Here is a 13,617-nt window from a genome sequence, read left to right as displayed (position 1 = left end):
CCAGCGGCCCACTCAGCCTCGTGGGTGATGGAGGAGGAGGAGGAGGTGGAGGAGATGGAGGAGGTGGAGGAGGAGATGGAGGCCCGTAGACAGAGCAGACAGAAGAGCCGTGCGTGGACCCCCTGGTTGGTCCAAAACCTCGTGATCCAATCTCCTTCTGAAAGCTCCATTCCTGGGCCCGTGAGACTTCTGCGGGACTTTCTAGGCCCAGACTCCGACATCCATCCCTCTACCCACCATCACCCATCTCGCACCCGTCTGCTCTCGCGTCCCCTGTGCCTAACCAGCGTCCGTCCTGCCCTCCGTCCACGTGTGCCGCGTCCACCCGGTCTGTCCCACGCGCCCGCGGCATCCCCTCCGTGTCTGCGTCTCTCGGCTCTGTCCCCTACCGTTGCCCTCTGCCCACCTCCGCACCTCACTTGGCCTTTCTCTGGAGAAACCGAGCTCAGATACGCAGGTTCACAGGAGAGAATCAGAGTGGGGCACGAGGGAGGCGGTGCCCACCTCGGCTCCCGAGACACCGCGAGAACGTGCAGGGTAGGGCCCAGGTGCACAGGGCAAACAGAGACTCAGCCGCAGCCCTCAGGAAGGGAAGACGTTTGCATCTGTGACGCATTCTGAGGACCAAAGCAAAGAGTACAAAGGCACCAAAAACACAGGAGCCCCATCTGCACCCTTCTGGCATTTCAGAAGATTTTTTTTTCTTTCTCCAAAAAGTCACCACTTCTCCTCAGCTCCCGTTCTAGGTTTTTCACAGGGCACCAAAGCTCTCTGCCTGGGCTTGGCATCCCTCCTGGATGGGAGGCTGACTCAGGAATCCAGCAAAAAGCTGTGGGTCACACTACCCTCTACCTGAGAGAACGGTCAGTACGGCTGCCCTCTGCGGCGTCCAGCTCGTCCTCACCGAGAGCCATGTAAAGAAGGGATCGTTTGGACTTGCGGTCTCGGGGGTCCAGTCTGTGGTCAGTGCCCCCTTGGAGCCGCTTAACCCAGATACACCAATATTCACGCCCTGTGACAGGAGGCCCAACACCATCTACACGTGAACAGAGAGCTCACAAATGCACAGTGTGGTTCCTGTTCCACATCCAGCTTTCCGTCCAAGCTAGCAAGTCGCCCGCAAACACCCCAGAGCCCCCTCCCGGGTGTGGTATCTGCACGAACAGTCAGCGCCGCCCTCCTCAGCAGGCAGAGAAATCCACGCAGCCTCCGCTGTTGTTTCGCTCACGGGGTCCTTTGCTCTGGGCACCAGCCTGGGGCAGAAGCGACGCTGCCATCCCGAAACCGTGGCCCCCGAGTCGCGCACGGCTGATCTCTTTGTGCCGGATCCCCGTACCTGTGCTGGCTGCCAGCTCTCCTCATAAGAGCGGAAAGCGGGGCTTCCCTGGTGGACGTCCCGCAGTCTGGGAAAGGGAGGGGGTTTCTTGTTGCTGCAGGGCTCAGCACTGGAGGGAAAACAGGGGCTTGGGATTTACAGGCAATAGCGGGCCTCCATCTGCTCCAAGGAGACCCTCCCGCCTCTGCCTCCTCCTGGGCTCCAGGTGGCCATGGGCTGCGGCCCCACCGCTCCAGTCTCTGCCTCCGTCTCCACGCGGCTGCTGCTCTGTGGCTGTGTCTCTTCCTCTGCCTCCCGTGAGGATGCTGCCGTGGGATCCAGGGTCCACGCAGGGAGCCCGGGATGGTCTCCTCTGTGGGAAAAGTCTGCACGGAGACTTTGTTTCCAAGCAGATTCATCCTCGGGATCGCGGGTGGTCGTGGATTTAGGAGCAGATGCAGGCTGACCCCGCCCGTGTGGCCAGCGGTGTTCAAAAGGCCGTGGGTCCGGCGGCCCCTGATCGGAGTCCTGAACGTCCTCCCGACTCAGGGTGAGGGCGCAGGCCGGGGAAGGAGGCCGGCAAACCAAGAACAGAAACCGTTGCCCAGAAAATTCCCTGCCAGCCTCGTGACCAGCCCTGGCCACCTTCAAAACGATCACAGGACAGAGTGGAAATTTCCCCATAGTGAAGTTTTACTCTTAAACATTGTTGGCGCAGGAGAATTCAACTCTTGAAAACTGATGACTGTTTTTTAAAAGCATTTTTTTTGTCCTCATTTGGAGAATGTTGCTACTTTCTGCAAAATGTCAAATTAAAACCATTTCTTCTGAAAGCTTTCTCCACGACTTTTCTCCCTGTTTTTTTTTTTTTTTTTTTTTTTTTGCATCCATGGAGTAACAAAAAAGCAATGCATGCATAAATAAAACACTAGCAGAGGAGACGCTGGGCACAGAGATGACTCGGGGGGGCGGTATTTTCTTCACATGAAGTTGCAACATCTCCACGGTGTTTGTTTGTTCAGAGTTTCTCACACAAACACGGGGAACTTTAATTGTTCTTGTCAGAATTGCCCGTGGGTAGAATTCACATTTTCCTCACCTGGCTGCATCGGGCCTATGCATAAATAACTGTAAGGAAACAGCCTCTTCAGCTCTGTTTTTATGACAGCTTTGGAGATATTTTTGTATCTTGAATATTGGCAATTTCTCCCCCACAAAAAGCGAGGACAGGGAGGATAGAACAATGAAAAAAAGGAGGAGAAGAAAACAAAAAAGGAGACCGTGGGGACGCTTGGCCCTTGGGAGGGTCTGTTCTCCTGTTTGAATGCCCCGGATGGAAACCCCGAGCACTTGACCAAGTGTGTTTCGGCGGAACCAGCCACAGGACCAAGGCCAGGAGCATCTGCCTTCAACTGTGACCTCAGAGCCCACTTTGGGAACGCGAGGACGCCCCCGTGCCTTCTCCAGACAACGGCAAAGCAGAGCGGAGAGCCACTGGGCAGTGAGAAAGTAGATCCGTACATGGGCGGAGAGGAGGAGCTCAGGTAGACGACTCGGGGAGGTGCCAGGGGAGGGGAAGACAGAGGCAGACAGACGGACACGCAGATCCGCAGCTCCTCCACTTCCCTCGGTCCCCATGGCTCTCCCCGACGTGGTCACAAGAGAGACACAACTCTCGTTCACGATGAACGGCGACAGAGAAAACCGCATTTACCTGTCCTAAGGTGACCTAGAAGCTGAAGGTCTAAGGGTCGGTTGAGGGCCTATGACAGAGACTGCAGCCAGGTTCGGGGGACAGGGAACAGATTGTGAGTACTCAAAAGTGAGCGCCGAACTTTGTCACGGTTTACAGGAGATGTTACGAACAAATGGTGTCAAGTTTTGTAATCGATACACAGAGTCCTTGGTTCCTCTATTTTTGGAGGCCGAGGTCCACTGCTCTGGTCCGTCCCCGTCCCGGTCCATTGGGGCCGCCGTCTGCAACCCCACAGCCCGGGTGCTGACACCCGGCGGAGCTCGGAGCCCGGTCCTGGAGGCCGAAGCCCAAGTCCAGGCGTGGCAGAGCCCGTGTGTGGTGAGGCCACTTCCTGGTCCCGGGCGGCTCCTTCTCCCTGCGTCCTGGGGGTTGGAGTTGAATGGGTACATTTTAGGGAGACAAATGCTCCCGCATCATACTTGACTTTATGCCCTAAAGTCCTCATGACTTTTATGGGATTCCTGATCTCCCACTGGAGAAATCCCTGCCGTTTCCTTGCTCCTGGCTGTATGATCTGTTTTCCCAAAACTGCAGGCTTTCTGCCATCTGACCATTTTATGTTCTCTGCAGCCAGGCGGCCAAGAAACATTTGTTAATAATCATTCAGGGAGAAAATCACCGCCGCCATCCTCTTTCTCGTTTGCCTTTGAAATCCCCTTTTCTCCCTCCACGCTCTGTCTGCGGAGGCCGACTGCAAGCATCACACACATCTCTGAAAGTTAAAAGGTGCGAACCCACTGATGCTCATCCATGTTGGGAAAAGCAAAACCGACCCACGCCGGAGGGGCAGTAGCAGGACCAAGGGACGCGCACAGCTTCCTCTTCCAAAGACGCTGGGGTGTGAAGTCTCACGGTCACAGGAGCGTGAGTCACTCAGCATCTGGGCCACATCTGGACTCAGCACTTCCACAACCCTCTCGTGCCCTTCGTCCTCTGACTAGCGTTCTCCGGGTGACCCATAATATCCAATAAGCACGGCACAAATCCACTGCACAGAAAAGACTGACGAGGTCAGCCAGGAAACTCCCGAGTGGATTTATTTCCAGCGGTGACAACGGCAACTCAGGGCGACGGACTGATTTCCCCTGCATGAGCAATTCTGCCTTAATGAGAACGGGATGGGAACGGATGACTCATAGGTCGGGTTGGCGACGAAGCAGGAACCTGGCCTTGCTAACCCTCCTCCCCGCCTCCCTGCTACTCCGTAGGTTCAGACTGGCACCTACCTGCACTCCTGCTGGTGTCTTCTTGGCCCTGCTACCCAAAATCATGGGCTGCAAAATCAACCGCACCTGAGAACTTCCCCTGTGTGTGTGTGTGTGTGTGTGTGTGTGTGTGCGCGCGCGCGCGCGTGGTACTGGAGGGAAACTGGACCCGAGGCCTTCGTACTAAGCTACACCCCCAGCCATCTTCACCCCATATCTCTCAACAGCTTCTTGCTAAGACGCTAAGTGGTCCAGGCCGAGTTTGAACCGGCAACCCTCCTGCCTCGGCCTTCTAGACGGCTGGGATTGCAGGCGTGCGCCACCACGCCCGGTTTCTGGAGTGCCCCTGGGAGATGGAGATCTGCCATTTCCACAGCCAGAGTCTCATCAATCAGAGGGCCTGTGAGCAAGACCAGGCCGTGAGAAGAATCCAAAGAAGAAGGACATTCTGTGACCCGTGAAAACGACGTGGAATGTGAATTCCAAGATCCGTAAGTAAAGTCTTCACAGAACACAGTCATTCCCGTTCACTTATGTGTTGGTCTGGGTCGCTCTTTTGTCCTGCTGGGACAGGAGAATAAACTGCAACAGAAAACGGGGGATGGATTCATAACTTCTAAAGCTGTTACCCAGTGGCCTTGTGTGCGAACTATACTGACTACCTCTGTATCAGTGAATGGGGCAGAGTCGATATAAAATACCTATACGGTGGCACAAGCAGTGTACGAGGTAGACTCACAGGATCAGAAGCAGAGGAGGAGCAACGGCCACGTGTGGAGCAGATACGGCGGAATTCAAAACGGTGGTCTGCACGGTGGACAGCAGGTGGATCCATCGGAGGTTAAACTTCCGGAGGCTCGTGGCAGAGTCACCGGTGGGAACCCGTATTGGAAAGCTGAAAAATCTATGCCCAAAGGATGAAGAGCCCGGGGCAGAGGCCTGAAGGAAACAGAGACCACGTCCAAAGGAAACCGCAAAGACCAGCACTCCACCGAACAAATATGGCAGCACTTCCTTCTTCTTCATCTTATTCCATCCAGGCTACGAGCCATTGGCTGGTGCCACCACATCCGGGGTGGGACTTCCTCTCTGCTGACCTACAGTCCAATCATCTGCCGACGTGCCTCGAATTGGAGAAGCCATTGGTTGGTGCCACCCACATCTGGGGTGGGATTTCCTATCTGCTGTCCTATCGATCAATCATCTGCAGACACACCCAGAATTTAATAATCTGCTAAATCAAGTGGAAAGATCATAGTTAATGATCAAAACGATACTCTTCACATCGCTGATGCAGGTGAAGGAGAAGTCTAAGGAATTTCACCTAATGCACATAGTACCTGGGCGTGATGATTATTTTATTTTCATTTTATTATTTTTCTTTTTATTGGTACTGGGGATCGAACTCGGGTCCTTGCGCTTGCGAAGCAGGCTGCCGAACCGCTGAGCTAAATCCCCGGCCCGATTATTTTATTTTTAATCATATCATACTTCATTTACTTCAACTGATTTTACTTTACATATATTTACTTTATTTACTTGTTGTATTTTAGTTTAATGTAGCACATCTGTTGTTTATTGATGCTCTGTTCCCTTTTTTAACTTTTATTTTATTTCGTTGCTCGTCGAGCACCGGGTGACCACGGCTGCCAGTCCGCTCCGTTTCCATCAACCGCACCTGTGCCCCGCGCCTTCTATGAACTGATCTCTTGAACTGATCTCTTGAAATCAGCAACCTGCGGGGAGCCCCAGAGGCCAAGGGAAAGCTTTCCCCGCGTCCCCACGGTAGCTCACAATGCTGTAAACGTTTTCCACGGCAGGAAGCAGATGTTCAGAAAACCCGAAGCCTCTGCACCCGGAGTCTCTGTTTCTCTGCTTCCACCCGGGTCTGTAGGGTGCGCGTGCAACACAACCCGTGTGTGGTGAGGCTGCTTCCTGATCCCGGGCGGCTCCTTCTCTCTGCGTCCTCATCTGGTGGGAGGCGGGAAGCTCAGCGAGTCCTCTTACATAAAAGTGCTTGCTGTAGTTTGGATCTTAAGGCTCCTCCAGAGTTGCATGTGCTAGAATTTGTCCCCAGCCTGACGCTGCTGTGAGGAGTGGGACCCTTTCAGAGGCCGGCGTGGAGGAGGTTTAGGCCGCTGGAGCATCGCCCTTGAAGGGGATTCTGGGGCTAAAGCTTCTCCCGTTTCACATCCACACAACAGTGTGACTGATCTTGGCTCTCCCATCACCAGCCCAAAGCCATAGGGTCACCCAACAGTGGCCTGAACCCCGAACTCACACATCTGATTGAACCTTCTGTCCTTACCCGGTCATCTGTGCTGTCCGACCCATCTCAGGATCTGATTCCGTGGACCTCGATTTAAGACACAGGTTTTCTTCTCTGCTGGACAATCCCAATTTCGTGGGCAGAGCCCTGCAAATCTTCCTGAGCCCCAGAAGGTAAGTCATCATTATGAGCTAATCTCTGCACTCTGGGAGGTTGAGGCAGGCGGATCTCGAGTTGGAGCCCAACCTGGGAAACTTGGCGAGATGCTGTCTCAAATAAAATGAAATAAAATAATTAAATTAAATTTTAAAATTGTGCTGGGTATGTGGCTCAATGTGAAGGTCCTGAGTTGAATCCCCGGTACCCCAAAAGTGAAAAATGAGTAATTATCCACAGTTACTCCGGTCTCTTTCTGCCACCAGGGGGCTGTGTTTGAGCAGGAAGGGGCTGGGAAACCGACTCAGGGTACAGCCATCGCCTCACACGTGCCAGGCTGAGGCTTGGAATTTCAGCATCATTAATAACAGTAACAATAATAGCAGTTGGCACCATAAGCACCTCCTGCAGTTGGGCAGTTGTACCTGTTCCCTCCACAAGTTTAAGCCTACTTTCTTTCCTTCCTCTTACGGACTTCTACAAAGCCCGCTTTCAAAATCATAACAGGAGCAAATGTTTTGCAGGGGAAGCCAGAATCCTTCCTATTTTTTCTTCATTTTCTTCCAAACCAGTGTGCACATCATGCCTACCCTGGTGCTAGAGGAGACTTTCTCACGAACGGGACCCTGACCAGATGCACACGGGTCCTCTTCAGGGCTTGTGCCGGAAGGCAGGAAACGGGAAATGGGCTTTGTTTTGTGTTTTGCAGCACAGGGCTTTTCCCTGCTTCCTGTGAATGGGGCGGAGACAAGAAAGAGAGGCTGCACGCGGTTCCCGGCCAACCCGGGAGCATTTTCAAGACAGCAGCGGTGCTGAGAAGACCGGGAACAGGCTGCCAGTTTATATTTTAAAAGCAGTTTGCTGTCCGCAAGGGTGTTTTGAAGACAGAGCCCAGAAACAGAAGAAAGAGTAACCGGGGAGAGAAAGATAGTGTTTGTGTGTATAACCCCGGGCCGATCCGCACCAACGCACACCCCACATGCACCGACACGCACACCGACACACACCAGTGCATACACCAGACACGCTCCAGCACGCCGACACACGCCAGCACAGACATCAGCACACACATCCCGGATCCGCACGCGTACGGAACACACACACACACACACACACACCCCTACAGGGACACTCACCGCACAAGGATAGGGTATTGTAGGTCTGCTCATTTGCTTACAGTAATAATCACACTGCGCGACAGCCAGAAGCTAGACAGGCGGACCGCACAGGCGACACAGAGGACGCACTGCAGACGAGACAGCAGCGGGCCAAGAAGAGCCGAGTACACGCAGCCACCAGGTCGCGCAGCTTGAATCGGTCCACATTTTCTTTGACTTTTTATTTTTGGCAGAAGCTGCCCATTCTAGATTCTTCGTAGCTGTTTGCCCCTGGATTTAGGAAGAGAGTAGAAACGACTCAGGGCGTGAACAGAAGGCTGCGGATATGGGGCACGAGGCAGGAGCTGGGCCTCCGTGCACTTCCGGCTCACGGACCACCGAAGTGGGGGCTGTTCCCGGTGCCCTAGGGACGGAGCTGTTCTCGGCAAGCACTTCTGAAAGCGGCCGCCCGGGCGGACGTCGCACATCTCCGCAGAGACCCCTCTGAGAACGTGCTTTCAGGACACCTTCTGCGCATTTCCTGCAGGGTGAAACAGCTGCGTTTCACAAAGCCATTGCATTTTAATTCTTTCCCACCAGCTCTTAAATTGAGGTCTGCGGCTTCCCCGTGGCGCCCAGCCAAGAGGGTGGCAGGCTGCCTCTCGCCTGTCCCCCGGCAGGGCTTAGGATCCAAGCGGACGCAAGAGTAGCGGCAGAGGCCCGCAGAAACTGCACGGGACACGTACGGTGCTGCTGCCCTCGGTGAGCGGGACCTGGAGCTCTCCGTCGCGCCTGAGCTAATTCACACCCAGCCCCTCCAGGGCCGTGGACGTCTGCCCTGTTACACGATCGTGGCTTCTCACAAACCCATCTGGTCCTTTAAGGCCAGTTCTACAGCCGAGAGAGCCTCGGCCTGGTGTGGGGGCACACGCCTATCATCCCCAGCACTCGGGGAGGCTGAGGCAGGAGGATTGCGAGTTGGAGCCCAGACTGAGCAACTTGGCAAGACTCTGTACCAAAATGAAAAAACAAACAAAAAAAATGTAACAAAAAAGGAGAAGGTGTTAGGAGCCCCGTTCTTCCAAGAGATCTTTTAAATATTGGACCAAGACCAGACATGCTTACGATGAAACTGTTGGATAAACTATTCTTTTATATAAAAGAAGTGATCCAAAAATACAGTCATGTCTAAAATAAGAAAAGTTATACTCAAAACACACAGTCATGAACCCGGTCAGAACCCCCCGGCTGTGCACAGCCTCCTCCTGCTGTCCCAGCCGCATCCCGGAGCAGCTCTGAGTCCTCTCTCCCCAGGGTCTTCAGCTGCGCCATCCCGGCCGCCTCGAGGTCCCGAGTGGACCCAAAACGGTGACCTTTCCCGTCCTCCCGACCTCGGGGAGGAGCCGGGAGTCGCACGGTGCCGGACGCAGGGACTCGGGTGGACGAGGACACGGCGCCTGTGTCTCCGAGCCGCCTTTCCGCTGGGCGGCAGCCGTCACTGGGTTTGTGATCAGGGCCGGTGCAGACCCTGGGGAGAGAGGAGGCCGGAGCCGCTGCAAGACGAGGCCAGGGCGCGGGGCCTAGAACTTGGCCTCTGCTGGGTCCCGAGCAAGAGATGTAGCACGATGGGAGTTTCTGGGGAAACCGAAGGCCTGCGATAGTTCTGGGGCCGGGGCAGGGAAAGGGACAGCGGTGGACGCGGAGAGGGACCGAGGCCCGGCGTGCGCGGTGGACAGCTCCACGTCGGCGCTTGCGCCTGAGGACAAACGCCGCTGCCAGGCTCTGTTGCTCTCTCGCCCTCCCTCGTCCGCCTCAGGCCGTGCGCAGCCTCTGGCTCTGAGCCATGCAACTTCTCTCCTTTATAAATCCTCACCCGGGAGAGTCACACAGCGACAGCAGACACTCAGACGGACTCCTGGGCGCACAGCCGCGGCTTGGCTCGTGGGTCCACTCGTCCAGCACACTCGGGCCCTGGGTTCGAGTCCCAGCACGGCAAGCTGTGGAGTTCATCGGGCTTCGACAATGACATGCGTGCTCCGTGCCTGCTCCTCTTCCCTTCCTCCCTTTGTCTTTCTCTCCCGGTTCCCTCCCCTTGTTCCTCCCATCTCGTTTTTCCTCCCTTCCCTCTGTCCTTCCTCCCTGATCTCTTTTCCGTCTCCTCCTCTCTCCGTTCCGTTTTCCTTCCTTGCCTTTTTCTCTCCTTCCGTCCGTGTGTCCTTCCTTCCCCTCTGCCCTCTTTCTTTCCGCCTCCCTCTCTGCCTCCCTCCTTTCCCGTGCTCCTAAGCACGATCCCAGGGCCCGCGGTGCCGGGCAGAGGCCCCATCCGTCCCCCGTGAGGGCCTCGTCCGTCCCGCACCCTCATCGGCTCCCCCGTGACCGCCACGGCACACGTCCGACTTCCAGGCCCGAGTCTCCCACCCAGGGTCTGCCCCGTCTTGGGGTGCAGTAAGAGGAAGCCCAGGGCCCGTGAGGGGACAGCGCACCCCACTGCCCAGCTGGGGCGGGGAGGTCAGGGGGCCGAGGAACGAAAGCTCCGACCGTAGCAAAGGACAGCGGGGCCCCCTTTCCCTACACCTTCAGCACCTCTCGCCCTGGGCCACCGACTCCAGCTCCCCTGGGTCCCCTGCGGCAACGCCCTGGTCGTGACCGCCAGGCGCCAACTCTCTGTCTCCTGCGAGACTTCTGAGACCCGGACCTTCGCTCCTAGGCGGGGGACAAGGCGCCCGCCGGCCTGGTGAGCCCAGCAACGGCCGCTGCCCCCGAGCAAAGGCAGCGGGAGAGAGCAACGGGACAAGGGATCGGCGAGGGGCAGGAGGAGGAGGCGGTGCAGAGCTGACTGCAGACAGGACGGAAAAGACCGAGAGTTTGAATGACTTTTGGAAAAATGCCCGGCGATGCCACCCTGAGCTCCCACTCGGGAGACAGGGCCCATTCAGTGTCCCGGAATCCCGGGGTCGGGAGCAGCAGGGAAAAGGACAGAGTGAAGGACCCCAACCATCCACTCACCCACCTTCTACCCATCCATCCATTCTGTGTGGACTTTCAACCTCCAAAACCGAGGTGGACAAACCTGCATACTTTATACCTCACCCGGCCTCTGCTGTTTCAGTGCCATAACAGAAACCGGACTGATACAAATCCCAAGCTTGAAAGTGTCGCTTTTGCCGTCCCCGGGGCCATGCTAGATTTACAGGCTCATTATCCTCATCGCGTCCTTTATTAGAACCCCCAGCTCTGTGTCTCTCTGTTCCCGACTCCAAGTGTCTCTGTTTCTTCTCATGCGCCCCCCACTGCGACAGCCAGGGTGGTCAGCTGGACCAGTGGTCTCAGAGGGCTAACCAGAATTTCTGTGCCTTTTAGTGATCCAGGAAGTAGAACCACCATCTACACTAACCAGAATGCTCTGCGCCTTCCAGTGACCCAGGAAGTGTAACTAACTACCATCCGTAGCAACCAGAATGCTCTGCGCCTTCCAGTGACCCAGGAAGTGTAACTCCCATGCGTAGTAACCAGAATGCTCTGCGCCTTCCAGTGACCCAGGAAGTGTAACTAACTACCATCCGTAGTAACCAGAATGCTCTGCGCCTTCCAGTGACCCAGGAAGTGTAACTAACTACCATCCGTAGCAACCAGAATGCTCTGCGCCTTCCAGTGACCCAGGAAGTGTAACTAACTACCATCCGTAGTAACCAGAATGCTCTGCGCCTTCCAGTGACCCAGGAAGTGTAACTACCATCCGTAGTAACCAGAATGCTCTGCGCCTTCCAGTGACCCAGGAAGTATAAGTACCATCTTCAGGAACCAGGAAGTCCTATGGAACCTTCCAGTGACCAGGGAATTACAATTACCATCACTTTGATCTGGAAAGTTCTGTAACCTTCCTTCCGGCCGGGGATGTTCAGGATGCACTACCTCACAAATAGGACGACGGGAGTTCAAAATATGCTAAGCCCCAAGCGGGCCACTTTGAGCCGAAACAAGTTGAAAGGCAGCCAAAACAGGAGAAGAGCTGCACTCTTATCTGGTCACATCTGCTTTATCCCCTGTGGGACTTCCGGGAATTTTTTTTTATGCCTAACGGGAAGTGTCAGGGCTCAGCCCCAGGAGGAAGGAGGCTCATGAATGTCAGCCTGTCTTTGTCTCTTTCTCTTTGCACTGAAGAATGCAAATATATGTGCATGAAAAAGTTCTCCTTTGCACACCCTGGTGACTTCATCAATAAACCTGAATTTATTCTTGTAGACTCAGCACCTGTGGACCAGAAGTGGGACGTTTAGTTCCCTCCCAGAAACATCCTTTGATCCGACTCGGTGTCCTACATCTCCATTAAAGCTCTGGCAGGAGTCAGAGTGAGCTCCAGACCCCGTCCCAGGTTCAAGGTCAGGCGGACCCCATCATCCCCAGAGCTGGCTTCACTCGGATGAGGATCAGAGGTTCCGAAGACCTTCTCCTCCACTGACACCATGGCCCCAAGTGGCTCACGGAAATTGGGAAAACGGCCTGCTTGCTGTGGGTGATTTATGGCAAAGGATATTTGAAAGGAACAAGAGGTGCCCAGGGCAAAGTCTGGAAGATAGCCAGGCCCGGAGCTCCTGTCTCCACGGAGCGGTGGGCACCCGTTTCCTGACACCTGGGTCTGCTTACCCTCTCAGAATCTTAGAATTGTTTTGTTTTGTTTTGTTTTTATGGCAGCTTCATGACAATGCATGTGGCAAATTATTAAGTCAGTCTCCAGCCCCAAACCCTCCGTGGGGGGCGGTGGAAGGGGCTGGACGTTCCCAGCTTCGTCTTGCTGTGTGGTTTGGGCTCCCTGGTTTGAGGAGCCCTACCCAGAGACCAAAGGAAGTCGTCCCTCTGGGAATCACAAAGCCCCCACCGGCCGCACCCCAGGGACGGGGAGCAGCACCCAAGGCAGGGGAGACCTCCTGAGAAACATCTGCTGAGGTGACTCCTGGTTGGAACCCAGGCCACAAGACACAGACGAAATGACCAGGCCTGCAACCTTCCTCAAAGACAAACGCGAGTCTTGATAAAGTCCAGACGGACAGCAGCCACCCAGCGGGTGGCCGAGACCTCCGGAGCCATTGTTGCCTAGAAAATGCCTTTGCTCTTTCCACGCACCCTTGTTACACGATTTGTTTCCTCGCTGGATCACGACTCCCTCAGCGACTACCTCGCGACTTCATGAGTTGATCCTACGCGTAAGCCGCATTGTACCTCAGTGGGGTTTGCTCTATCCAGTTTCCCTGTAGAGCGGAGTCCCCTCCTGCCCCTGTAGAGCTCCCCTCTTGATAAATATCTTCCTACTCCTAACCTCCCTCGTTCCTAGGGTTCACTCTTTGATGTTTAGGGAACAGGAACTGGGCGTATCACACATCTAACCGGTTGGGAGAAAGGACGGGGCCGTCTCAAAAACCCAGCTTGTGACCTGGTTCAAGGTTTCTCCCACCTGCCTGATCCTGAGCACGGCCAGGTTTAGTCCAAAGAGACAGACGCCTTCCTCTGCTTCGGGGGGGAGGTCAAGAGTCGGGAGCTGGGCACAGGGCAGTCTGCTGTCCACAGTGGTCAGCGGCCTAGAATACAAGGCACAGTCACAAAACACGGCGAGTGGTTAACGTTTTAAACAACGTTACACAGGAAGAGGTGCATGGCCACGAATCCCCTCAGAACCCCCGGCTGCGCACAGCCTCCTCCCGCCGTCCGGCCGCGTCCCGCAGCAGCTCTGAGTCCTCTCTCCCCAGGGTCTTCAGCTGCGCCGTCCCGGCCGCCTCGAGGTCCCCAGTGGACCCCAAACGGTGACCTTTCCCGTCCTCCCGACC

The sequence above is a fragment of the Fukomys damarensis genome, unplaced genomic scaffold, assembly GCF_012274545.1.
Source record: "Fukomys damarensis isolate Sample0158 unplaced genomic scaffold, DMR_v1.0_HiC HiC_scaffold_39, whole genome shotgun sequence".
NCBI lineage: Eukaryota > Metazoa > Chordata > Mammalia > Rodentia > Bathyergidae > Fukomys > Fukomys damarensis.
Note: the sequence above shows the minus strand (reverse complement) of the source record.